The 25,319-nt window shown below is 41.4% G+C and overlaps 1 long non-coding RNA gene across 1 annotated transcript in view; it reads left to right on the plus strand.

The window, feature by feature from the left end:
- Positions 1–15,241, plus strand: part of LOC138931485 (uncharacterized) — a 33,502-nt gene extending 18,261 nt beyond the window's left edge. Inside the window, exon 3 of the long non-coding RNA XR_011446577.1 lies at positions 15,111–15,241. This is a non-coding gene — a long non-coding RNA (uncharacterized lncRNA). The remainder of the gene's footprint in view (positions 1–15,110) is intronic.
- The last annotated feature ends 10,078 nt before the right edge of the window (positions 15,242–25,319 follow it).

The raw sequence follows: 25,319 nt of genomic DNA on the forward strand, positions 1-25,319 counted from the left end.
AGAAGCAATAAATTTGTAAAGAATTGACAAGGAAAAAAAAAAAAGAATTGACAAGGCAAAGAGATGTAGGCTGAATGTTTAATTAGTGAAGAATCCGTTTGCACTTGGGGTAGTAAATTAGTAAAGAAGATATAAGGTTTGTTTATACAGGCTTCTTGGCCTGAATTCCCTGTCTCTGGTGATAAGGATGTCTCTCTAGGTGCAGGGAGTGAACCTTTCACATGGGAGATTTATTATCTGTTTCAGAGGGTCAAGATGTCCTTCTGGTATTGGCTGTCGCTTAACTTTAATTCAAATAACCAGTATGCGGTGGTCCAGAGGTTAAGACTCTGTGCTCTCAATGCAGAGGGCCTAGGTTTGGTCCCTGGTCAGGGAACTAGATCCCACATGCCGCAGTTAAAGATCCCACACGCCACAATGAAGATCCTGCATGCCAAAAGTAAGAACCAAAATATATAAAGTACCGAAAATTAGTAACTCCAAAAATATAAAAGCCGAGTATGCCACATTGTCATATTTTGGGGCAACCTGCTCTGAGCCTCAACCACCAGTCTCTGGTGTTCGACATAGCAACCTAAAGGTTAATAATGTTATTGAAAGTCACTCAGTCGTGTCTGACTCTTTGTGAGCCATGGACTATATAGTCCATGGAATTCTCCAGGCCAGAATACTAGAGTGGGTAGATTTTCCCTTCTCCAGGGGACCTTCCCAACCCAGGGATCAAATCCAGGTCTCCTGCATTACAGGCAGATTCTTTACCAGAAAGTTTCTCTGTCTTGATATTTGATGATTTAAACAAATTTGCATTGGATTCACATGTAGCCAGGAGTGTATTACTTACTCTCTAGGGACCTCAGTTCTTTGGAGTTAACTATAATTCACTTTGTAATAATGAAGTTCCATGTATATTCAAACCCACCCAAAAAGAACTGCCTGATTGGATTTCAGAAAAGATTCTATACCTTAGGTGTGTTTCAATTAGTTCATTGTCGCTATGATATTTTTCTCCTCTATTATTTATGAAATTTTATAATAGCAGAATTTAGAATATTAGGTCTGGAAAAATATTAGAAAAATTTCCAACTCTTGTATTAACTTATACCATATTTTGTTCTTCTGATTATTGATAGAACATCCTGCAGTGTTGGCAAAAAAGGAACAGGAAAAATCAGGGACTACGTAAAATGAGGCATTTCTTGGAGAAGGAATGAAACTCAAGTGAGGCCTCATTTTATTGATTAAACTTTAGTCATTTACACTATAATTATTAACCAAATATTTATACATGAAAGAGTTTTGTTTTACTTTGTATTACTCAAATCATACTATTCACGGATCTGAAATAAGAAGATGGTTATGCTTATAGTTTCTATTGCAGCAAATAAAAGTTACTTTTAGGTGATTCTCTTACCTCCATAATTAGTTGAGCCTTGAATATACATAGATATTAAACATATCATTGATTTTGAGTATCTTTATGTAGATAAATATGAAAAACTTGCTTAAGTCTTACTGTAATTTTTGAACATTCTTCATGCTCTTTGATAACAAGAAGCATATTTCTACAATATAATCCTTAATACTGCAGTGCTCTGATGGACAAGACACCATCTCAGCTAAAAGGAATGTGTGTTCTGAAGTCCTCAAGCTAGGGTTCCATGTTAAATACTTCAGTTTTCTTCCTGTTTTAGTGATGGTACACCTTTGAGAACTGAAGAGAGTCTTTTAGCACGGTGATGGAAAGGACAGACACCAGGCTATTTTTAGTTGCCAAGAACAGCATATTCTAGCCAACACATTTTTTTTACATGATAGTATGAGCCAAGTCTGAGGGTGTTATTGAAGTATCCCTTAATGTGTGGAGAAAGATTGTTTTTAAAAAGTGTTTATGAAGTCAAATTCCTAAATAGTAAAAAAAAAAAAATTAACAATAGATATCTAAAATTTTAAAAAACTCTGCTTATTTCTTTGGGAACCTGTATCACTGCTGCTGCTGCTAAGTCACTTCAGTCACGTCCGACTCTGTGCGACCCCATAGACGGCAGCCCACCAGGCTCCCCCGTCCCTGGGATTCTCCAGGCAAGAACACTGGAGTGGGTTGCCATTTCCTTCTCCAATGCACGAAAGTGAAAAGTGAAAGTGAAGTCGCTCAGTCGTGTCCAACTCTTGGCGACCCCAAGGACTGCAGCCTACCAGGCTCCTCTGCCCATGGGATTTTCCAGGCAAGAGTACTGGAGTGGTGTGCCATTGCCTTCTCCGACTTGTATCACTAGAGTTAAGTAATTCTCAGGTAGGAGAAAACCATCTCCCCCATTCCTGGCTCTCAGTCAATTTCAGCCTTAGACTCCATGCCATTTCCTGTACCATGAGCTTAAATTTCTAGGCAATAAAGATAACAAGGTAGGAACAGGGTGGTTTCTCATTTCTACCTATATTTAAAAGCTCAAAGGTGGCTGGAAACTTATATAGCTTAATAGCTGACAGCCTAGATGGGTGGGATGGGGTGGGAGGTGAGAGGGAGGTTCAAGAGTAAGGGGACATGTGTATACCTAGGGCTGATTCATGTTGATAAATGGCAGAAATCAACAGAACATTATAAAGCAATTATCCTCCAGTTAAAAATAAATTAAAAAAAGAAGAGCCTACTAGCTGCCAACAGTCCTTGCATGCCTTATTTCAGTTAATCCTTTTATTGGCCATAAGTAGGTTTATTATCTCCATTTTAGAGAGTAGATCTCTCTAGGTAGACCTACTAGAGAGTAGGTAGGTTGGAGAAGCTGAGTAATCTGCCTGAGATCATGTGGCCAGTAAGAGTTAGACAGGAAGAGAACAGTAGATCTGACTGGAAACAGGGTATGCCGTGAAGCGTCTCGCTCCGTAGGCAGCTCACCCGTCTTTCTCCTTGGCCCTGCCACGTGAACTGTGCAATAGTATTAGCTTAGGCAGCCCTGGACCTCTGTGCAGGAAGAAGGCAACTGCCATCCCATGGAAGCTTCAAGTTTTTGAAATGAAGGCCATGACCGGCCCAGTATACTTCAAGCAAAATGTCATAAAACATTAAAGGTATAATAATATTGAATTCCTTCTTCTATTAGCAGTTTTATAGTGAAAATTCTCCATGTGGAGTTGGTTTAGCTTCTGCTGCAGGGTCATGTGGGCCACCTGTACCAGAGCCGCTTTCTCCTCCTGATAGAAGCCTTACTGGCTTTTTTTTGTGTGTGTGTGCTTTCAAAACTTTCTCCATTTGGTTCTCAATTAACAGGCAATTCATTTCTTAAGACTCAGAATCAGCTTTTGGTAAAGATATTTTTCCTCCAAAGTGGTGTGAAATTTAGATGCTAATTCTGTTTTACTCATCTAATTAGATGTGTGAGTTAAGGGGTTTAAAATAAGCCACTAGCTACTTTCTTGCAAGATACAGTAAATCTCTCAAATTGAAAAGCAAAATCTCAAAAACTGTAGTCAAAATAGTGTACAATATTATATCATGCCAGAAGAATGAATTACTTCCCAGGGCTCCCCCTGAGAAATTAGGCCGGGAAATTGGCTAAATCCTCAAATTCTCTCTACTTCCTCATGTGCAAGAGAAACAAAACAGGAATTGTGCAATATACACTTTAAAGTGAAGCTATAATTATCACCAAGCAACTTCTCAGCATGTAATTTCTTTTCATTTCTTTCTTTATGGTGGCACTGGATCATCGTTGCTGCGTGTGGGCTTTCTCTAGTTGTAGTGAGTGGGGGCTGCTCCTCATTTCTGTGCACAGGCTTTGCATTGCGGTGGCTTCTCTTGCTGCAGAGCACAGGTTTGGGGCAGTAGTAGGGCTTCAGTAGTTCAGCACTTGGGCTCGGTAATTGTGGCTCACAGGGCATAGAGCGCAGGCTCAGTATTTGTAGTGCGTGGGCTTTGTTGCTCTGTAGCATGTGGAATCTTCCTGGACCAGGGATTGAACCCATGTCCCCTGAGTTGGCAGGCAGACTCTTATCCACTGTACCACCAGGGAAGTCCTCACCATGTAATTTCTAACTATTCCTTATCACATAATTCTTCACACCATTCTGCTTTAATACTTCTTTGCTGAAAAGAATCTGCAGTATAAGACAGTGAAGGTCAATAATCAATTCCTTGGCTAGATTAAATGATAGGATAACAAAACAAAAATTGCTGCACGATACAGACTTTGATCTCTCCTCAGGAGTATGTGCAGTCACTCACCCCCAAATGTCAGTATGTCATCTTCAGTCAACCAGCAGCAGTGACACTGCCCCTAGAAACTTATGGGAAGGCCTTCTTCAGGCCCAAACAGAGCAGGGCCTATTAACTGCCCTCAACTATTTACAGTAAGATTTGCAATTCTGTGATTTTTTTTCTGGGAACAACCCTCTTTCTGGGCCATGCTCTGGATAGATGTATTTATATATATCATATATTACATGGAAAACAGAGAAGCCAGTTCCCACTACCCACCCTTATATGATGTAGCTGGCCAGAAGGTATGCCTCTTTATCTCAGACTATAATGTTATTTCTGCTTTATTGACTATGCCAAAGCCTTTGACTGTGTGGATCACAATAAACTGTGGAAAATTCTGAGGGATGGGAATACCAGACCACCTGACCTGCCTCTTGAGAAACCTATATGCAGGTCAGGAAGCAACAGTTAGAACTGGACATGGAACAACAGATTGGTTCCAAATAGGAAAAGGAGTATGTCAAGGCTGTATATTGTCACCCTGCTTATTTAAATTCTATGCAGAGTACATCATGTGAAATGCCAGGCTGGATGAAGCACAAGCTGGAATCAAGATTGCCAGGAGAAATATCAATAACCTCAGATATGCAGATGACACCATCCTTATGGCAGAAAGTGAAGAGGAACTAAAAAGCCTCTTGATGAAAGTGAAAGAGGAGAGTGAAAAAGTTGGCTTCAAGCTCAACATTCAGAAAACGAAGATCATGGCATCTGGTCCCATCACTTCATGGGAAATAGATCGGGAAACAGTGGAAACACTGTCAGACTTTATTTTTTTGGGCTCCCAAATCACTGCAGATGGTGACTGCAGCCATGAAATTAAAAGACCCTTACTGCTTGGAAGGAAAGTTATGACCAACCTAGATAGTATATTCAAAAGCAGAAACGTTACTTTGCCAACAAAGGTCCGTCTAGTCAAGGCTATGGTTTTTCCAGGGGTCATGTATGGATGTGAGAGTTGGACTGTGAAGGAAGCTGAGCACTAAAGAACTGATGCTTTTGAACTGTGGTGTTGAAGACTCTACAGAGTCCCTTGGACTGCAAGGAGATCCAACCAGTCCATTCTGAAGGAGATCAGTCCTGGGTGTTCTTTGGAAGGAATGATGCCAAAGCTGAAACTCCAATACTTTGGCCACCTCATGCGAAGAGTTGGCTCATTGGAAAAGACTCTGATGCTGGGAGGGATTGAAGGCGGGAGGAGAAGGGGACGGCAGAGGATGAGATGGCTGGATGGCATCACTGACTCGATGTACATGAGTTTGAGTGAACTCCGGGAGCTGGTAATGGACAGGGAGGGCTGGCGTGCTGTGATTCATGGGGTCACAAAGCGTCGGACATGACTGAGCAACTGAACTGAACTGAATGTTATTCTATTTAAGTGAGCAAAGATCCTTGTGCTACACAAGCAAAATTATAGCTGGGGCATTTCATTTGATTACTGTAATTAACATATGTGCTTCTGAGAAAGCAGGGAAAGACTTCTTAGAGAAAATGGGAGATGGTCTTCTTGTCCGCTGATCCCTATGATGGATTATGTCAGGGGCATCTTATGCACCTCCTCAGATTCCATCTGCCCCTGCAGAGCTCATTGCTTTGTCTTAGTCATGACCACAGTGACTGACTACTCACTGACTACTGCAGCAATCTACTGCCTAGGGCTGACCAGTCACTTGTCCATTATGCTGGCTCTTCCTGGCTTCTGGGGTAATCATCTGGAGTTTCTGGCTCCTCTACCACTTTTGTTATTGGATGAAACACTAAAGAGCATGGGGTCTGGTTTCCCAAATGGCTGCGAAAAAATCTGGATGGTGCATTGCAACAGGCTGGATGCTAACTCACTCAAGATGAATTTTGATCAATAGAAATAGGAGAGTGTGGCAGATCAATCGTCACCCTCCCTCCTTTTCATTAACTGACTACCCTATGGCAAAGTTTAGGCACACAGCCTTCCCATGCATAACTTCCCATTTTTCTTGTCTTGCCTCTCTTTTTTCTCACTTTCGCTGCCCTGGGTTTGTGTGTGTATGTGCTCAGTCACTTGGTCGTGTCCAGCACTCTGTGACTCCATGGACTGTAGCCCACCAGGTTCCTCTGTTTACGGAATTTTCCAGGCAAGAATGCTGGAATGGGTTGCCATTTCCTCCTCCAGGTGATCTTCCCGACCCAGGGATGGAAGCTGTGTCTCCCCCCGCATCTCCTGCATTGGCAGGCAGATTCTACTGAGCCACCTGGGAAGAACTCTTATCTGTCCTCTATCCTCCTATATAGTTAGGTCAGGGAGATAATACACAAGTACTGACTCAGAGAAACAGGGAAATAATTAAAGGTTCCAAGTATCTAGGAAGGTTTCATGATAGAGATGGAACTTGAATCACATTTTATAATTATTATTTTTTTTTTCCTTTTATTTATTTATTTATTTATTTTTTTAAATTTTAAAATCTTTAATTCTTACATGCATTCTCAAACATGAACCCCCCTCCCACCTCCCTCCCCATAACATCTTTCTGGGTCATCCCCATGCACCAGCCCCAAGCATGCTGCATCCTGCGTCAGACATAGACTGGCGATTCAATTCACATGATAGTATACATGTTAGAATGTCATTCTCCCAAATCATCCCACCCTCTCCCTCTCCCTCTGAGTCCAAAAGTCCGTTATACACATCTGTGTCTCTTTCCCTGTCTTGCATACAGGGTCGTCATTGCCATCTTCCTAAATTCCATATATATGTGTTAGTATACTGTATTGGTGTTTTTCTTTCTGGCTTACTTCACTCTGTATAATCGGCTCCAGTTTCATCCATCTCAACAGAACTGATTCAAATGAATTCTTTTTAACGGCTGAGTAATACTCCATTGTGTATATGTACCACAGCTTTCTTATCCATTCATCTGCTGATGGACATCTAGGTTGTTTCCATGTCCTGGCTATTATAAACAGGAATCACATTTTAAAGAATGGATAATATCTGACTTGGTAGAGGGGAGACAGAGACCAGGACACGAGCATTTCGAGCATGCAGACTGCATATAGCACCTGCTATGCACTCACTGTTCCTGTGTTCTTGGTAGCAGAATCCCTGGGGGGTTATGGGCTCCCTTAAACTCATCTCTGGGACCCAGGAATCTGTGATATACAAAGATTCATGATTTAACAATTTTCTTAAAACAAGAACAACAAGAAAATAAAAAATGACATTGAATTTAAACTCCAAATCTGGGTCTTCAAACAGGTATAAATTCTGAAAAGGGCCAATTAAATTCTACTAATAAAAATAAACATTTTTGATGGAAAGGTACTTTCTTGATAACCTTGATGCCAAAGAGTAAATAAATGAATACATATTAAACAGCATAGTCAGACTCATAGGATAGTTTACATAAAAGTGAAAACAGGTAGCAATTCACTTTAGAGTAATATTGAATCATATTCTGGGAATAAGGGAATTGAACTCTTTGACAAGACAGTCTAGTCTGCTTGAACTAGACATTCAAATATGTGTCCTATAAATTTTTGTTGATCTGGGAGTAAAATTCAAGAATTCAATTCAATTGAATTGAGGACAGCTTATTAGTTGAGAACTCACAATTCAGCATAAAAAGCCCTACTTGAATTAAAATAATTGAATTGAGTATAATTATGATACTTAAAGACATTTTATGAAGGGAGGAAAAACAGAAAATTGAGAAATATTCGTAAAGACTTTATGAAAAATTCTCTTTGTCAAGGAGACAGATTGTGTTCCTCGACTATCAGCTAACTCCTTTCTCTCTTTTCCTGAGTGTAACTGAAATTTCAAAAGTTCAGTGTATGACGTATACGCTGATAAACTGAAATGATGAAGGAATTTGCTCCAAATACTCTAGGGAAAAGAAACTGGGTGAGGAGTAGACAGGAAGATCATGAGATAGCTGGTAGGTCATGAAGCTCCATTATTTCTTCTCTTTTGTACATATTTGAAATTTTTATAGTATAAAGTTCGTATAAAATCCAGTATATTTTTAGTAGATGACAAATGATGAATCAAATCTGAATTTTCTTCGTCTGTTTCAAGGGGTTTATAAATATATATTTATTATTTTGCTTCATCTGAGTATATCCTGTTATTAGGGGTGAGTAAGACAGAGAAGGATAGGTTTGGCAGGAGGAGCGATGGGACAGAGTTGTTGGGTGTAAGGAAAATAAGCAACTTTAAAGACAGTTTACAGGAGTCAATAACTGACTTAAAGAGGTAGAAGGCGAAGTTTCTGCAATTGAGTAGATGACTGAAAAGTGTTGTATTAGTCATTCAGTCATGTCTGACTCAGAGAAGGCAGTGGCACCCCACTCCGGTCCTCTTCCCTGGCGAATCCCATGGACAGAGGAGCCTGGTGGGCTGCAGTCCTTGGGGTCGCTAGGAGTCGGACACGACTGAGCGACTTCACTTTCATGCATTGGAGAAGGAAATGGCAACCCACTCCAGTGTTCTTGCCTGGAGAGTTCCAGGGATGGGGGAGCCTGGTGGGCTGCCATCTCTGGGGTTGCACAGAGTTGGACACAATTGAAGTGACTTAGCAGCAGCAGCAATGTGTGACTCTTTGCAACCCCATGGATTGTAGCCCACCAGGCTTCTTTGTCCACAGAATTCTCCAGGTAAGGTTACTGGAGTGGGTTGCCATTCTCTTCTTCAGGGGATCTTCCTGACCCAGGAATTTAACCTGGGTCTCCCACATTAGCAAGCAGAAACTTTATGATAGCACCACCAATTCCTGAGACTGTAGAGATTAGATTGGGGTTAGGAGAGATCAAGAAAGATGTAAACAGCATGGTTTGGTTGGGTTGATTTTGAGGTATCTAAAGGATATTCCTCCCAAGGAACATGTTTTAAATATTTATCTTGAAATAAAATACCACAATCCTTTTTGATAGGAACCACACCTTAGTATTTTCAGAGGTATCCTTCCTTTTAATGGGTTTGTCTGCACAGCAGCCTTAGGAAGACTCAGGAACCTTTACTGAGAAAATGTTATGTTTTCAAGATTAAGAAGTTAAGCATTTAATTTACATTTAATCATAAAAACAAAAACTACCAAATCTTGATCCCCTTGGTATTTAGTAAAAAGAGTGCCTTACAACCATTTATTATCATTTCTTCCCAACTCAGTCAAATTGCTGTCTCCTTATTTTAGGTTGAGTAATTTGACCAAAGTCTAGGTACTAACCATGGGCAAAGTCCAAGTTAAACCTGCATTTTTTACTCCTTATCCCTTTTGCTTGATCTTAAAAAAAAAAATCTCCACAGCAATTATAAAATAATAAAAGCATATTCATGAAAGAACCAGAAGTATATTCCTGCAAATAGTGTTTTTCAGCTGAGTTCCATGTAACTGAGACCAGAACCATGCTCCCACATTTTCCTATTGTGCTTTTACCAAGTTCTTCCAGTAACAGAATATTCTCTCTGCTTATTTCCCTTCAGTTTATTAATTCATATCTTCTAGGCTAAACATATTTCATCAGAGTATTTAAGGGATAGTCTACCCATTCCAGTATTCTTGGGTTTCTCTGGTGGCTCAGCAGGTAAAGAATCTGCCTGCAATGCGGGAGACCCTGGGTTTGATCCCTGGGTTAGGAAGATCCCCCGGAGAAGGGAATAGCTCCCCACTCCAGTATTCCGGCCAGGAGAATTCCATGGACAAGATAGTCTATGGGGTCTCAAAGAGTTGGACATGACTGAGCAACTTTTACTTTCATGTATGGTATTCAGTCCATCCCAGGACAAACCTCTAGCATTAACCAGATACCTTTTCAGCCTTTCTTACAGAAAAAGATTTTTGTATGTGTGAATATTGGACTTTTGTTGCTGTTATTCATTGTTCAGTCACTAAGTCATGTCCACCTCTTTGCAACCCTATGGACTGCAGCACACCAGGTTTCCCTGTCCTTCTCTATGTCCCAGAGTTTGCTCAAATTCATGTTCACTGAGTCAGTAATGCTATCTAAACATCTCATCCTTTGTTTCCCCTTTCTCCTCCTGCCCTCAATCTTTCCCAGCATTCGTGTCTTTTCCAGTGAGTCAGCTCTTTGCATCAAGTAGCCAAAGTATTGGAACTTCAGCTTCAATATCAGTCCTTCCAATGAATATTCAGGGTTGATTTCCTTTAGGATTGACTGGTTTGATCTCCTTGCAATCCAAGGAGCTCTCCAGAGTCTTCTCTAGCATTGCAATTTGAAAGCAACAATTCTTTAGCAGTCAACCTTCTATGGTCCAACTCTCACATCTGTACATGACTACTGGAAAAACCATAGCTTAGACTATATAGGACTTGTTATTATTAGGTAAAACATAAAAGGTGGACCTTTCAGATTAACTCCTCCCCTTCTTTTTTTGTCTTTATCCAGTTTTCCTTAGGCTACTTCATTCCTGACCAAACAGGATCACACCTAAAATATAGCTCTTTTTCCTTTCTTTTGCATTAATTTTGCTTTAGGTACTTCCCCTGAGACTACTGGTTAAGGGTCTAATAAAACTTAAGGAGTATTAGACTCTTAGGTTGTGACACTTCTGTTCTCAAACTTGCTGTGAGATCTTATTATCTAATTGGCCACATGAAAGAATATAATCAGAGACAGGTGGCTGGGAACCTGAATCAGGCTCCCAATTGATGTAGTTTCATGGGAAAGAGAGAGGGAGGGGAACATGACTTTTAAACTCATGTGCCCAATGATAATCTTGGCCTAATTTGATGTCTTGGGCTCAGATCAATCATTAATAATGCTTCCCCTTCAGAGTTAGTTGGGGCAAAAACCAGAAAGGAAATTAGGAGAAAGGAGCAAAGACCTCAGCTTTCCTTTACCTGTAAAGAAACAGACTACAATAAGGTTTTGGTGAGAATGGAAGTTTATAGGTGAGACTGTCAGAAATAATGTTGGAATGATAGGCCTGAATAGGGCAATGTAAAGAGATTCTGCACAGAGGAAAAGCCCAAGGAACGGAATCTCTGGTAGAAAGGGGTACTGAAACAGAGAAAATGGGGCCCCTAAAAACAAGTCTTATCTAGGATTTTATCTGGGGTAGTTTCTAAAACATTTAATATCTTTGGCTTAAATAATATGTACTAATTTAAGACTTGCTTTACTCCATTGCTTTTTTTTAAAAATTTATTTATTATTATTATTTTTTGTTGGCGCTTGGTGTTTGTTAGACTTCCCAGGTGGTGCAATGGTAAAGAATCCGCCTACCAAGCAAGAGATGCAGGTTCTATCCTTGTGTCAGGAAGATCCCTGGAGCGTGAAGTGGCAACCCACTCCAGTATTCTTGCCTGGAGAATCCCATGGACAGAGAAACCTGGCAGGCTACAGTTCTTGGGGTTGCAAGAGTCAGACATGATTTAGCCACTAAACAGCAGCAGCACGGGCCTCTCTTATGGTTTCTCTTGAAAGTCTTCAGCTCTTCACAAGCCCCTCTCCCCAAGCTTAATATACCTATCTTGATCCAGAGGACACATCTGCCTCCTTCCCCACCTTCCTTCCCTCACTCTCCCTGGGGCAGAGGGCACAGTCATTCCCAGTGGACTTTTGCTCAAAGTCTTAAATAAGTCCCTGTGGGTTTTATGCAAGGTATTTAAATATTGCCAGGAATGAGAACAGACTACCTAGCTGCCTGCCTCCACAAAAAAACAACCAAAACACTAACATTAGGGCAAACTGGGGCTCTTGGCGGAGAAGGCAATGGCACCCCACTCCAGTACTCTTGCCTGGAAAATCCCATGGACGGAGAAAACCTGGCGGGCTGCAATCCATGGGGTCGCACAGAGTTGGACACGACTGAAGCGACTTGGCAGCAGCAGCAGCAGGGGCTCTTGGATGGTAGAACTGATTTCCAGAGCTTCTGTACCTAGTAAGTGTCTAGTGCATAGCGGGGGCTCCTTAAACCTGTGTGGAATCCTGAGCAGGCTCAGCCTGTCAGCCAGGCTGCAGTCTGGGAAGGGCAACCTTCTGGGCTCCTGTCTGTGCTTCACTCTGGACACTGTCCACTCTTTTTTCTGTTGTTGTTTGGTCTCTATGTTGTGTCCGACTCTTTGTGACCCCATGAACTGAGGTATACCAGGCTTCCCTGCCCTTCACTGTCTCCTGGCATTTGCTCAAACTCATGCCCATTGAGTCAGCAATGCCATCCAACCATCTCATCCTCTGTCATCCCCTTCTCCTCCTGTCTTCAGTCTTTCCCAGCATCAGAGTCTTTTCCAGTGAGTGGGCTCTTTGCATCAGGTGGCCAAAGCACTGGAGCTTCAGCTTTAGTCCCAGTCCCCCCAATGAATATTTAAGGTTGATTTCCTTAGGATTGACTGGTTTGATCTGCTTGCAGTCCACGGGACTCTCAAGAGTCTTCTCTAGCACCACAGTCACCACAGTTTGAAAGAATCAATTCTTGAGTGCTCATTCTTCTTTAAGGTCCACCTCTTCTTCTGTTGTTATCTTGATTTGCCTGAGGAAAAAGCTCTAAGTATTTCACTGCAGATTCCCAACATATGTGGGAAATATTTCTTGTCCCCTGATAAAAATGTAAAAAAAAAAAAAAATTAAAGAAGGTGGCTAGAGAGAGCCCTAAAAAGAAGAAAAAAAAGTTGAATGGTTATCTGCTAACAAGAAAGGAAACTCATGAAAGGAAGGGAGAAAACATGGATATTGCTAAGAAATGGCAACTGTGAGATTTCTTTCTTTCTTTCTTTCTTTTTTTTTGGTTACTGGGCATGTGGGATCTTAAGTTCCCAACCAGGGATCAAATCTGAACTCCTTGCACTGGAAGTTCAGAGTCCTAACCACTGGACTGGCAGGGAAGTCCCCAAAGAGGGATTCCTGATCAGTTCCCCCCGATCCTTTATCCACAGGTGACCGTCATGCTCCCTGGCAGCATTCTCTATCAGGGTGTTTGTCAGTCAAGTGACTAGGCCTGACTGCCCTGAGTTGCTGGGCTGTCTGAGGCTGAAACACTAAAAGGAGAGTAATTTGCTTCTGGCCTTCTCTCTCAGTTCAGTTCAGTCGCTCAGTCGTGTCCGACTCTTTGCGACCCCGTGAATCGCAGCACGCCAGGCCTCCCTGTCCATCACCAACTCCCGGAGTTCACTCAGACTCGCGTTCATTGAGTTCGTGATGCCATCCAGCCATCTCATCCTCTGTCATCCCCTTCTCCTCCTGACTCCAATCCCTCCCAGCATCAGTTTTTTCCAGTGAGTCAACTCTTCGAATGAGGTGGCCAAAGTACTGGAGTTTCAGCTTTAGCATCATTCCTTCCAAAGAAATCCCAGGGTTGATCTCCTTCAGAAAGGACTGGTTGGATCTCCTTGCAGTCCAAGGGACTTTCAAGAGTCTTCTCCAACATCACAGTTCAAAAGCATCAATTCTTCGATGCTCAGCTTTCTTCACAGTCCAACTCTCACATCCATACATGACCACAGGAAAAACCATAGCCTTAACTAGACGGACCTTAGTCGGCAAAGTAATGTCTCTGCTTTTGAATATGCTATCTAGGTTGGTCATAACTTTTCTTCCAAGGAGTAAGCGTCTTTTAATTTCCTGGCTGCAGTCACCATCTACAGTGATTCTGGAGCCCCCCAAAATAAAGTCTGACACCGTTTCCACTGTTTCCCCATCTATTTCCCATGAAGTGATGGGACCGGATGCCATGATCTTCCTTTTCTGAATGTTGAGCTTTAGGCCAACTTTTTCACTCTCCTCTTTCACTTTCATCAAGAGACTTTTTAGCTCCTCTTCACTTTCTGCCATAAGGATGGTGTCATCTGCATATCTGAGGTTATTGATATTTCTCCTGGCAATCTTGATTCCACCTTGTGTTTCTTCCAGTCCAGCGTTTCTCATGATGTACTCTGCATAGAAGTTAAATAAGCAGGGTGACAACATACAGCCTTGACGTACTCCTTTTCCTATTTGGAACCAGTCTGTTTTTCCATGTCCAGTTCTACCTGTTGCCTCCTGACCTGCATACAGATTTCTCAAGAGGCAGGTCAGGTGGTCTGGTATTCCCATGTCTTTCAGAATTTTCCACAGTTTATTGTGATCCACACAGTCAAAGGCTTTGGCATAGTCAATAAAGCAGAAATAGATGTTTTTCTGGAACTCTCTTGCTTTTTCGTTGATACAGCAGATGTTGGCAATTTGATCTCTGGTTCCTCTGCCTTTTCTAAAACCAGCTTGAACGTCAGGGAGTTCACGGTTCACATATTGCTGAAGCCTGGCTCGGAGAATTTTGATCATTACTTTACTAGCATGTGACTCCCCCAGATCAGAAAGCCTCTTCAGTCTAAGGCTGGGGGTGGTAGTGGTAAAGGATTGAACATGCTCTGGATTCTGTACAAATTCCTCTTTCAACCAGGCTGACCGGCTCCAAATTTATTGTAACTTTCCAAGTGAGATAGTGAAGGAGAGGGAGGGATAGGCGGGAGAGATGAAAGGGAATTTCAGAGAAAGAGATAAGGAAAAGGAGAGGGAGGGTAAGTGGATCTTAGATGTCTGTGTGCTTTGATATTTATAATTTTCAGAGCAGATTTTTCAGAATTAACTTGTGTGCTCTTTTTAGAATTCCACATAACACCAAATCTGAGACAAAATGTATGTAAAATATACACTGGGAATGTCGTAGGATGAAGGTCAAAAGGTCATTTAAATAGAGATGGGGAGTTGGCAGCTGGTGGTTACTAAATTCCTACTGTGCATTTTCAAAGCTCCATCATTGAATCACATGATAAGACTAAGAAAATAGGATTTCGAAGTATTGATAAGCAGCAATTTAGTAATTTTAGATAACCGTCAAAATAGTTTCGTCAAAAAATTTCCCTGTTACAAAGTTATCTTTTAGTTTTCAGACTGGTACCCTTGGGGTATTGATGCGGAGGAGAATGTACGCTGGAAGTGCTGCAGAGGTCCCCAAGGTGTAGAGGTGCTCACAGGAACAGATAAGGTGTATTTCTTCCCAAGCCTCCCTTCCGTGATGGCCGTGGTGAGCATTTGCCCTATAAAAAGCAGCAAATTTCCAAATCGGTTTTTCTTGGAGTGTTCCTTGTTAAATATTTACTAGCACACCCCTGTCACAGATCTGTTTATGTTGTAAAAAGAATGAATTATAGGAAATGTTTGTGTAAAACAGAGCTTTTGAAAATGGTCTCATGGCCACAGAGAAGCTTGAAAACCATGCCTCAGTTTTCTGAGTAACATACCTAGTGAATACTATAATTGGAAGAACTATGAATCATTTTACTATTTACTTGGGTATTTGTTTTAAGAGATGGCATTGATTTTCTTAGTCTCTAAAACTATAGCAGTTGAATTACATACCATTAGCTTTCTAATAAATCCATGCACAATGACAGTTTAAAGTACTTTACGATGTTTTAAGATACATCAAAGAAAAGAAAAACCCTTGGTTGTGGGCTTGGAGTTTAGTAAATTTAGGCTTTATTGGATTAGTCAGTTAAGTAATTACAGAACTGGATGTGTTCCAGAAAAATGCCATTCCTCTGCACGTTATATGCCATGGAACAGTGTTAATATTTAAATTCTTGTTACCGTTTCTGATCCTTAGGGGTTATATATTGGAATACCATGCTTATTTATCCCACGTTACTTTTGACTCCCTAACTTTTTTTCCATTTTCCTGCTTGCTAAAGTAGCTCCCTAAAATGGTACTTTGAGAACTAATATGGTCCATCATGTTATCACAAGTGTTGGTGATTTAAGCATTAGATCACTTTCCCCAGGTCTCCACCCTCTCTCTTCTTGTGGCTCCTTTCTCAAGCTTTCTTAGGTCAAATGTCAGGTCATTTTGGGGGCTATTTTTACTTTGGTCTCTGGTCCCATGAGGCTAGCTGGCTCAAGGGATGAAAGAGGCCAAAACGCAAGTTGGGCGGAAGAGGAGGGATAGAACTTCCTTTCGGTTGAAACCATGTTTTGGCCTGTTAAACAGAGAGCTCTGCCTAGGGATTTTGGGCACATGGACCTTTGCTTTTTCATTTCCCATTGCTTCTGAATATCTTTCCCAGGACCTGTGGGGAGAGTGGCTGGGCTGATGCAGGAGTTGGGTAATTTGGGTCTCCTGGTTAATGGCATGAATATCCATGGTCAGAGGAGCCTGGTGGGCTACAGTCTGTGCAGTTGTAAAGAGCAACAGAGCGACTGAACACACACACACAGACATCATTCCAATGGGAGCCTCCATGAGTGGCTCTCTGGTTTTCAACTCCAGTTACCTGCCCCTGCCTGTCCCTCAGCCAGGTTTGATGCAGGGGATATAATGCTGAAGCTCCAATACTTCAGCCACCTGATGTAAAGAGCTGATTCATTGAAAAAGATCCTGATGCTAGGAAAGATTGAGGGCAGGAGAAGGGGGCGATAGAGGGTGAGATGGTTGGATGGCATTACTGATTCAATGGACATGAGTTTGAGCAAGCTCCAGGAGATAGTAAAGATAGGAAATCCTGGCATGCTGCAGTCCATGCGGTTGCAAAGAGTCAGACACAACTACTAAACAGCAACAACAACAACAAATCCAAAGTTTACAAAGACACCCTTCAGTTCTGCTTTTTTGTTCTGGTACCAAAACCTACTAGAGCTTCTAACAGTGATGATTCCATTAGAGACATAGATTCTGGCCGTGTGTCCTAATATTCCAGGACTGAAAAGCAATCATAAGAATTATTTTGAGTGAAAGTGGTCAAAAGGTATAAACTTCTAGTTGTAAAATAAGTAAGTCATGGAGATGAAATATAATAGTGACTATAGTTAATAATACTGAACTCCATTTTTGAAAGTTGCTGAGTGTAGATCTGAAAAGTTCCTATCACAGGAAAACAATTCTGAAACCATGTGCAGTGATGAATGTTAACTAGATATTGCACTGATCATTTTCCAACATACACATAAATCAAATCATTATGTTTTATACCTGAAACTAATATGATGTTGTAAAGAAAAATTTTTCAAGAAAAATTTTTTGGAAGGGGAAAATAAATCAGTCTTTGTATCATACAAATAAGGCTCTCTTTCTTCCCTGAGAATGAGTTCTTTCGTTGGGAGATTTTTCTGAATGTCACGCAAACCCCTTCTCCTCCCCCTACTAATTTGCCAGACTTGTCTGGATGTGTTTGAATTTAAGTAGCAGATCCAGTCTGAGTCCACGGCCAGAGGCAAATCAGTCTGCAGCAAGGTCAGCTTGACAAACATGCCCAGGCATGCCTGAAACTCAGCAAATGGACAATATTCACAGTGTAAATAAAAGGAAGTAGGAAAAGAAGCAGAGGTCAAAGAAAGGAGAACGAAAAGACAGCATGACCCTGCGCCACTGTCTGCCTCAGGTTCCCTTTTGATTTGTATTTTGATGTTTCATTTGGTACAGAAATGGTGGTACACCCACTGGTCTGCCTTTCTTCTCTCTACATTTTGAGCCATAAATACTTTGTGGGTCAGGCTCCCTCCTGGCCTAGGTGTGCATGCCTGCGTGTGTGCTTGGTCCCTCAGCTGTGTCTGATTCTTTGCGACCCTATAAACTGCAGCCTGCCAATCTTCTCCGTCCATGGAATTCTCCAGGCAACAATACTGGAGTGGGTTGCCAGGCCCTCCTCCAGGGGATCTTCCCCACCCAAAGAACAAACCCTTGTCTCTTATGTCTCCTGCATTGGCAGGAGCACCAATAGCACCACCTGGGAAGCTTGGACTAGGTGTTCAGTTCAGTTCAGTCACTCAGTCGTGTCTGACTCTTTGCAACCCCATGAATCGCAGCACGCCAGGCCTCCCTGTCAATCACCAACTCCCGGAGTTCACTCAGACTCATGTCCATCAAGTCAGTGATGCCATCCAGCCCTCTCATCCTCTGTCACCCCCTTCTCCTCCTGCCCCCAGTCACTCCCAGCATCAGTCTTTCCAATGAGTCAACTCTTCACATGAGGTGGCCAAAGTACTGGAGTTTCAGCTTCAGCATCATTCCTTCCAAAGAAATCCCAGGGCTGATCTCCTTCAGAATGGACTGGTTGGACCTCCTTGCAGTCCAAGGGACTCTCAAGAGTCTGCTCCAACACCACAGTTCAAAAGTGTCAATTCTTCGGTGCTCAGCCTTCTTCACAGTCCAACTCTCACATCCATACATGACCACAGGAAACCAAAAATGCTTAAGAAACATTTTTGAAAATAATTTTTTCTTTTTTTTTTTTAATGCAAGGAGTGGTGACTAAAAGTGAACGTAGAAATGAGACTAAAATGACAACAACAAAGAACTTGTCACTTTGCTTTGAACTGAGTGCATTGTGAAAAGAACAAGCCCTTTCTGCAGTGTGATGTATACAGTTCTGCAGGGACCCCTTTCACAGAAGAGTCTCTCTGGCGGCCGTCTTGGGAGCTGGGTCAGTGCACCATTAAAGAGGGCAGCACCGACTCCTGCTGCCAGCTCCAGCTCGGACACGGTGGGAAAACAACTCCCCCAAGCTAAAACTGATCACCTTCACTGATTTTTCTCTAGTTCTGTCTTTGTAAGAAACGATGAATGTATAGCCAAATTCCCTATCCCTGTATTTTTTAGTTCTGGGACTGTTAGTGAGATATCTCAACAGATACTATAAATTTGATTTGTGTGTGTGTGTGTGTCTTTTTAAAAGTAGCCAAGTAAGCAAGTGCACGGAAGTAATTAAAATAGTGTCATTTCAAATCTTGTTGAAGGTTATAATGAGGACTGTTATTTCAGAGTCTCTTAATAACAGAAGGGGAGGGAAAAACCCCCTCTGCAACAAAAAACCAAATTCAGGTGGCCTCGGTCTCTCACTGGGCTTCCCAGGTAGCACAGTGGTAAAGAATCCACCAATGCAGGAGACATGAGACGCAGGTTCGATTCCTGGGTTGGGACGATCCCCTGGAGTAGGAAATGGCAACCCACTCAAGTATTCTTGCCTGGGAAATCCCATGGACAGAGGAGCCTGGTAGGCTAGAGTGCATGGGGTTGCCAAGTGGGACATGACTGAGTGAGCACACACACAATCTCTCATCATCCATATTGATCTATATTCTAGTTATGTCTTCACTTTTATAAAAAATGGTGATAGAGGTGTGCAGAGCAATCCTATCATCAGCCTTCACTTACAAAAGGAGTTTCGCGAGTTGGGAGCAGAGCAGCAACACCCTGTGTCCTCTTATGTAGTAAAACAGTCCATTTTGGGGCTGAACCTCATCCAGCCTTTCCCCTTCACTTGCAGCTCTTGGGTCAGCCGAGTGACCAGGTTCTGTCCAGAGCAACCTCAGTGGAAGGAAGTCTGCTACCAGGAGCTTCTGCTTCCTGCCTCTTGGAATCCTAGAAACTGAGCTCAGGCCACACCCACATGAGCAGCAAGACAGAGGCGCTCGGGTCCCTAAAACTGTGGATTACTGCATCAGTTCTGGCCCTCCCACCCCGATGTTTCTGAGAGAAAGAAATTTGGTCTGTGGCTTAATACCACACAGGTTTATTTCTTGATCACATCACCTTGTCCAGTGCTGGTCAGCAGGAGGAACCTACTCATTGTAGTAACCAGAGACCCAGGCTGAAGCATTCCATCTCAATCAGCGCTTCCACCGTGGCTGAGACGGGCAAAGGGGGTGTAGTAAATTGTACACTCTTAAAGCTTTCATCCGAAAACAACACATACATCATTTTTTCGTCTAGTGCAAGGCATGCTGCCATACCTAATCTTAGAGGGTACAGAAGTACCAGCCTATTGTGTGCCCCAAAGGGAGAAGAACCAGAGTATGTGAACTGTCCCAATGACTACTGCAGTTTCTATTTTGTTCAAGCCATTATTATTTGGGGTTTTTAGTTACGTTCAACTTTTCTGAATCCCAACTGATATGGGAATGATCACATCAATAAGAGAGATTGTTGCTGAAGATCCCCCTTGTACTCTGCAGGGTTTGCAGGGTCATTTTCTCCCTGTGGTTTTCTGGGAGAAACACCTCCTCCTCCCGTCTCATTTACAGTCATCCTTGACTTGTTAAGATCTAGTACACTGACGACAAACCTCTTAGAATTGCCACTCCTGCAGTTTATGTTGTCATCTCTAGATCCTTCTTGGTTTAGAAAACGTTTCCAATTTTTTTGAAAATACAACTCTATTCTTGCTCAGTTCTGCCTTTTTCCTATATTCAGACCTAACTCCTGGAGTTATACATCTTTCCCAGTTGCTCTACATGTGTTCTTCCCTCCCTCAACTTGGTAATCATTTTCACTTGACCCTACTATACCTTCCAAATACATAGACAAATGGGTTGTTTATAGCTATTGTCTTTATTCTCTTCCTGTTCACCTTTTCTGAACCGCCCCATAATAAGGCTTCTGTTTTGCTTCATTCCACTGAAACTGTTCTGAAAAGTCACTGATGGCTTTTTTGTCTAAAAAAAAGAAGTGTTTGTCTGAAACCCTGGAATTCCCTGGAAACATGCTTTCATATATTTTATACAGTGAGATAATAGTCATAGAGAAAAACAATCATAGGTTTAGTAAAACACAACAGAACCGCATTAGCATTTGAGAGGTTCAGTAATGTGTTCTGTTCTGCTGTAAGTAAAATCATATGTCTATCTTATCTTTCCCTGTCCCCAAACACAGAAACCATCTGTAGCTGAAGGCTGACATGAAATACTTTTTTCTTTAGATCAGTCCTAGTCTGCAACATATGCATTACTTCTGTAATTCAGAGTGTTTATTTACTATATGTAGCTGTCACCTAGAAACAGGCCTACTTCGTTAAAAAAAATCAAGTGAGTTGCAGGGATAAAAATTCTATAGACTATTGACAGAGGAAGTCTTTTTTTTGTGGTTACTGGAGAGCTAGCCTATACACAGAATGGACTATACATGCTCTTTCTCAGTCTTATTCTTTAGCAGGAAAGCAGAGCTGTATCAATTTTGAATATGAAGGACAAAAACCAGCTCTACAGATACCAAGCAATAGTCTAGGTATAGTTATGGGTTTAACACACTCATTTAATTTCATTGGATAAAATAATGGAACTGGTGAAAAGTATTTATGGAACCAGAGGAAAGCATATTTTGCTGGTTTTACTTTATGTTTGAAGTTTTGGGTATAGCTCTACCCATAAATACTGAAATGCCTAGCATAAAGAACACAGCCTGGGGCATACCCCATAAAACTTACAGTGCAATTAAATGAGCAATTTCCACTGGAAATAAAATTGTTATGTTGAGTGGAATATGAATTAAACTGTGCATCGAACTCAGGCCTGCACTAGGCTTTTGAGAGGAACATTCTGGTTTCAGTAGCAACCAAGGCAGTCCATCTATAGGTCAAAGCCAGTAAGTAACAAAAGATAACTGTAGTTAGCATGAAGATCAGGGCATTTCAAATTATGGTTACTAAGTTTCCTTGTCATTATGCCTCTTGGATGGGCCCAGCAAAGTGATACTAGTGATAAAGGATTAAATCTGATCCTCCATTACACTGTACACACACTTCTTCCATTGTGTTTGCTATACAATTAAAAGAATTAAAAGAAAATACTTATTTATTTATTTGGCTGTGCCAGGTTTTAGCTGTGGCATGTGGGATCTAGTTCCCTGACCAGGGATCAAATCCCAGCTTCTGGCATTGGGAAGTTGGAGTCTTTGCCACTGAATCAAAACAGAAGTCCCATGCTATACAGAATTTCTGACATGTCCCTCAAAGTTTATTTTCACCTTCTGAATGTTCCCTTCTGCATCAAAGTCAGCCAGGTGTCCTTTGAAAAACATTCATGAAGATTTCAACTGGAAAACCAAAACATCATTAGCACAAATATTGGTTGGTGTTAGAGACCACATTCTGTCCTGCTTCATTTCTGGAACCTTATTGGGAGACTAAAGGTCGATGATTCACTGCTATCTTAAGGGAAAACTCAGCTCAGGAAAGGATTTATGTCTGTGGCCCTGTGAGGTGCCACAGGTATATGTTTGATTTGGGGAAGGACTCGCTTAAAAGTACAGAGTGAGTGAGTGATAGTTGCTCATTCATGTCCAACTCTTTGCTACCCAATGGACTGTAGCCTGCCAGGCTTCTCTGTCCATGGAATTCTCCAGGCAAGAATACTGGGGTGGGTTGCCATTCCCTTCTTTAGAGGATCTTCCTGACCCAGGAATCAAACCCAGGTCTCCTGCACTGTAGGCAGATTCTTTACCATCTGAGCTATCAGGGAAGCCCTGAATGAATATTACCTAACCCACTCAGGTATTCTTGCCTGGAGAATCCCATGGACAGAGGAGCCTGGTGGGCTACAGTCCATGGGGTCGCAAAGAGTCGGACAGGACTGAGCAACTTCACTTTCACTTTCAAAATGTTTACAAGTCAAACTATGTATCTTTTTGAAATTGCATCATTTCACTGTAGTTTTGTCTGAATTCAACTTCTCTTGCCAGAATAAGTTGTGTCTGTCATTTTTCTAATTGCAAAAATGAATATATATGAATATGAAACATTCCAAATGAAAAAATATTTTCCAAGGCAGCGTATATTTTGAATTTTCCAAGTACTTGTCCCACCCAGAGCTACATCTCAGCGTATCTTATTTGCATATCTATAGTTTCTGTCCTGAACCAAACAAATATACTGTTTCCTGTTCTTTTGTCCAGGGGCTGGTTTTCCTAAAATGAGCAATTGTGTGTTTAGATGGCTGATCAGTTCCTCCTGACAGATCTGCAGCCATGGAAGTGTCTGGAAGCACAGGATGAGGTAACTGAAAGCTGGTCTCTTGGAGCCAGGAAGTGGAAATTTGAAGCTAGTTACAAGAGAGGAAGATGTAGGAGTTAATTAGGAGCTAAAGCTGTAAAGTCCCTTTCTGTGTGTGACCCTGATGTATCAGACATTTCTCTCTTAGACTAAAGGCATAGTAAAAAAAAAAAACAAAAAAACCCCACTTTATTTAGATTAACAGAGCATTATATAACCGGAAAATTTTACAGTTTTATGTGTATAGTGAATAGTTTGTGAAGGAAAAGACTTCCCCTCTGTTTATTGTTTGGATAAGGGGGGAAAAAAAAAAGCAACCCACCAATTGTTTAATGAGGCATCTCTCTTTTTTGAAGACAATAGCTTGGAGGCATAAAATTGGGTTATTTTAATCGGAATCGCAGCTCCTATGTTACTGCTTTTCACAGTTAAAATCATTTCCTATTTTCCTGGGAAAGCTCTGGTCAGTTTGAAAACGTCTTTGTTAATTAGCAAGCTATGACGCAATGCATCTATATATCTTTAGAGCTCTGGCGCCAGCTAGTGGTAGAATAGGGAAGACGCGTGGTTCGCTCCCAAATTGGAGAAAGCGGCTGTCATCTTGTTGTCTCACCTTAACCATCATTCTTCCGCATTCCCCAGCGGTCCGCCCCGACACCCACCCGCCCCCCGCCGTCCGTCAGTACAACAGGGGATCATTGCAGTGTGGCCAGAGTAGGGCAGACCAGATTACAGATGAAAGGAGAGGAAAGTGGTGAGCAGGGGCTCAGAGAGGAAAAGCCAGATGAATGCAATCGTTATTCCAAAGGGTTTGAGAAGCGATCATTCATTTGAAGTACTCTTGCCAGGTTGGTGCAGCAGCTCAATCTTTTGCCACTGGATGTTTAGCCTTTTGCCACTGGATGTTTAGCCTTTTGTTTTTCATTTATATGTATATGCTGCTGCTAAATCGCTTCAGTCGTGTCTGATTCTGTGCGACCCCATAGATGGCAGCCCACCAGGCTCCCCCGTCCCTGGGATTCTCCAGGCAGGAACACTGGAGTGGGCTGCCATTTCCTTCTCCAATGAGTATATAATTAGAACACGTACTAACTATGGAGTTTCACCACAAACACAGCACTGATAACAGACACGTTGTAGGCCTAAATTTGTGTTCATTTTTAAGCAGCTAATATTTCTACTGTGAATAGGCTCTGCTACCTTCATACTGGTACAACTCAAAGATGAAAAACTCTCAAATGGTTAATAAAGCAGAAACCTCTTAAGATGATACTTGTAGCTGGTACACCATGAAAAAATGTAAAAATTCCAGGCAAAAGACACTTTATTTGGATTGCATGAAGTAAATTTAGTCTTGAAGCCCAGTGTGCTCTTCAATTGAAATAGGTTCTGATGATTTGCAGGAAAACTGAAAACGTGCAGTATTTATTTTAAGAACAAAGAATCTTTGGCAGGCCATTTTTCTCATTTAATTAGGCCATAACTGATCTTACTAGGGTTATGGAGGGACTTTAAATGCTAATAAATAAAGTCTAAAGCTGAGACATTTCTTTCATTAAATAGCAGAAACTGTTTATAACTCTATGATTGCTAAAATCAATTACTAGTACTAATATTCAAAGTGAAATTTACTATGAAAACAAGTTGAAGCTTTTGAAGAACTTTCCTTTTTAAATGTCATTTGTATGTCTGTATCTATCAGTTATAGATAATAATAATCTGATCTGCAATTTTTTTGTAATATTTTTAGAAGGCAGATATAATTTAGAGAAAGTTTCAGGCAGGAAGAATTGTCACTCTTACCTGGGAGTCTAATTTATGTTACTGTGCTTTTGGGGAGATATACTTAAAATCTTCTCTATGTGAGATAAATGGTGAAATAGCTGGTCATGGTTTTGCTCTGGGAAATTTACATAAGCTACTATTTTAAGCTTATACTTTTGCTAAAAGCTGCATATTTCATATTAAAAATTTACCTAACCTTATTAGTCAAGTTAAAGTGTAGATGTGTTCTGTTTGATTTTAAACATCTTATAACTTTTAGTGAATAATAAGACCCTGGTTAAAAATCTTAAAATCTTTAGTTGTTCTGGTCTCCTTTGTGTCTCTTTTATCTTTTTCTTGAGATGGAAGTTGAGTTTATATAATTGAATACGAGTTTCAAATCAGTGGGCTTCCCTGGTGACTCAGGGGGTAAAGAATCTGTCTGCAGTGTGGGAGACCTGGGTTTGATTCCTGAGTTGGAAAGATTGCCTGGAGAAGGGAATAGCTACCTACTCCAGTATTCTCGCCTGGTGAATTGCATGGACTGTATAGCCCATGGGGTTGTAAAGAAT

The sequence above is a fragment of the Ovis canadensis genome, chromosome 2 (assembly GCF_042477335.2).
Source record: "Ovis canadensis isolate MfBH-ARS-UI-01 breed Bighorn chromosome 2, ARS-UI_OviCan_v2, whole genome shotgun sequence".
Classification (NCBI taxonomy): Eukaryota; Metazoa; Chordata; class Mammalia; order Artiodactyla; family Bovidae; genus Ovis; species Ovis canadensis.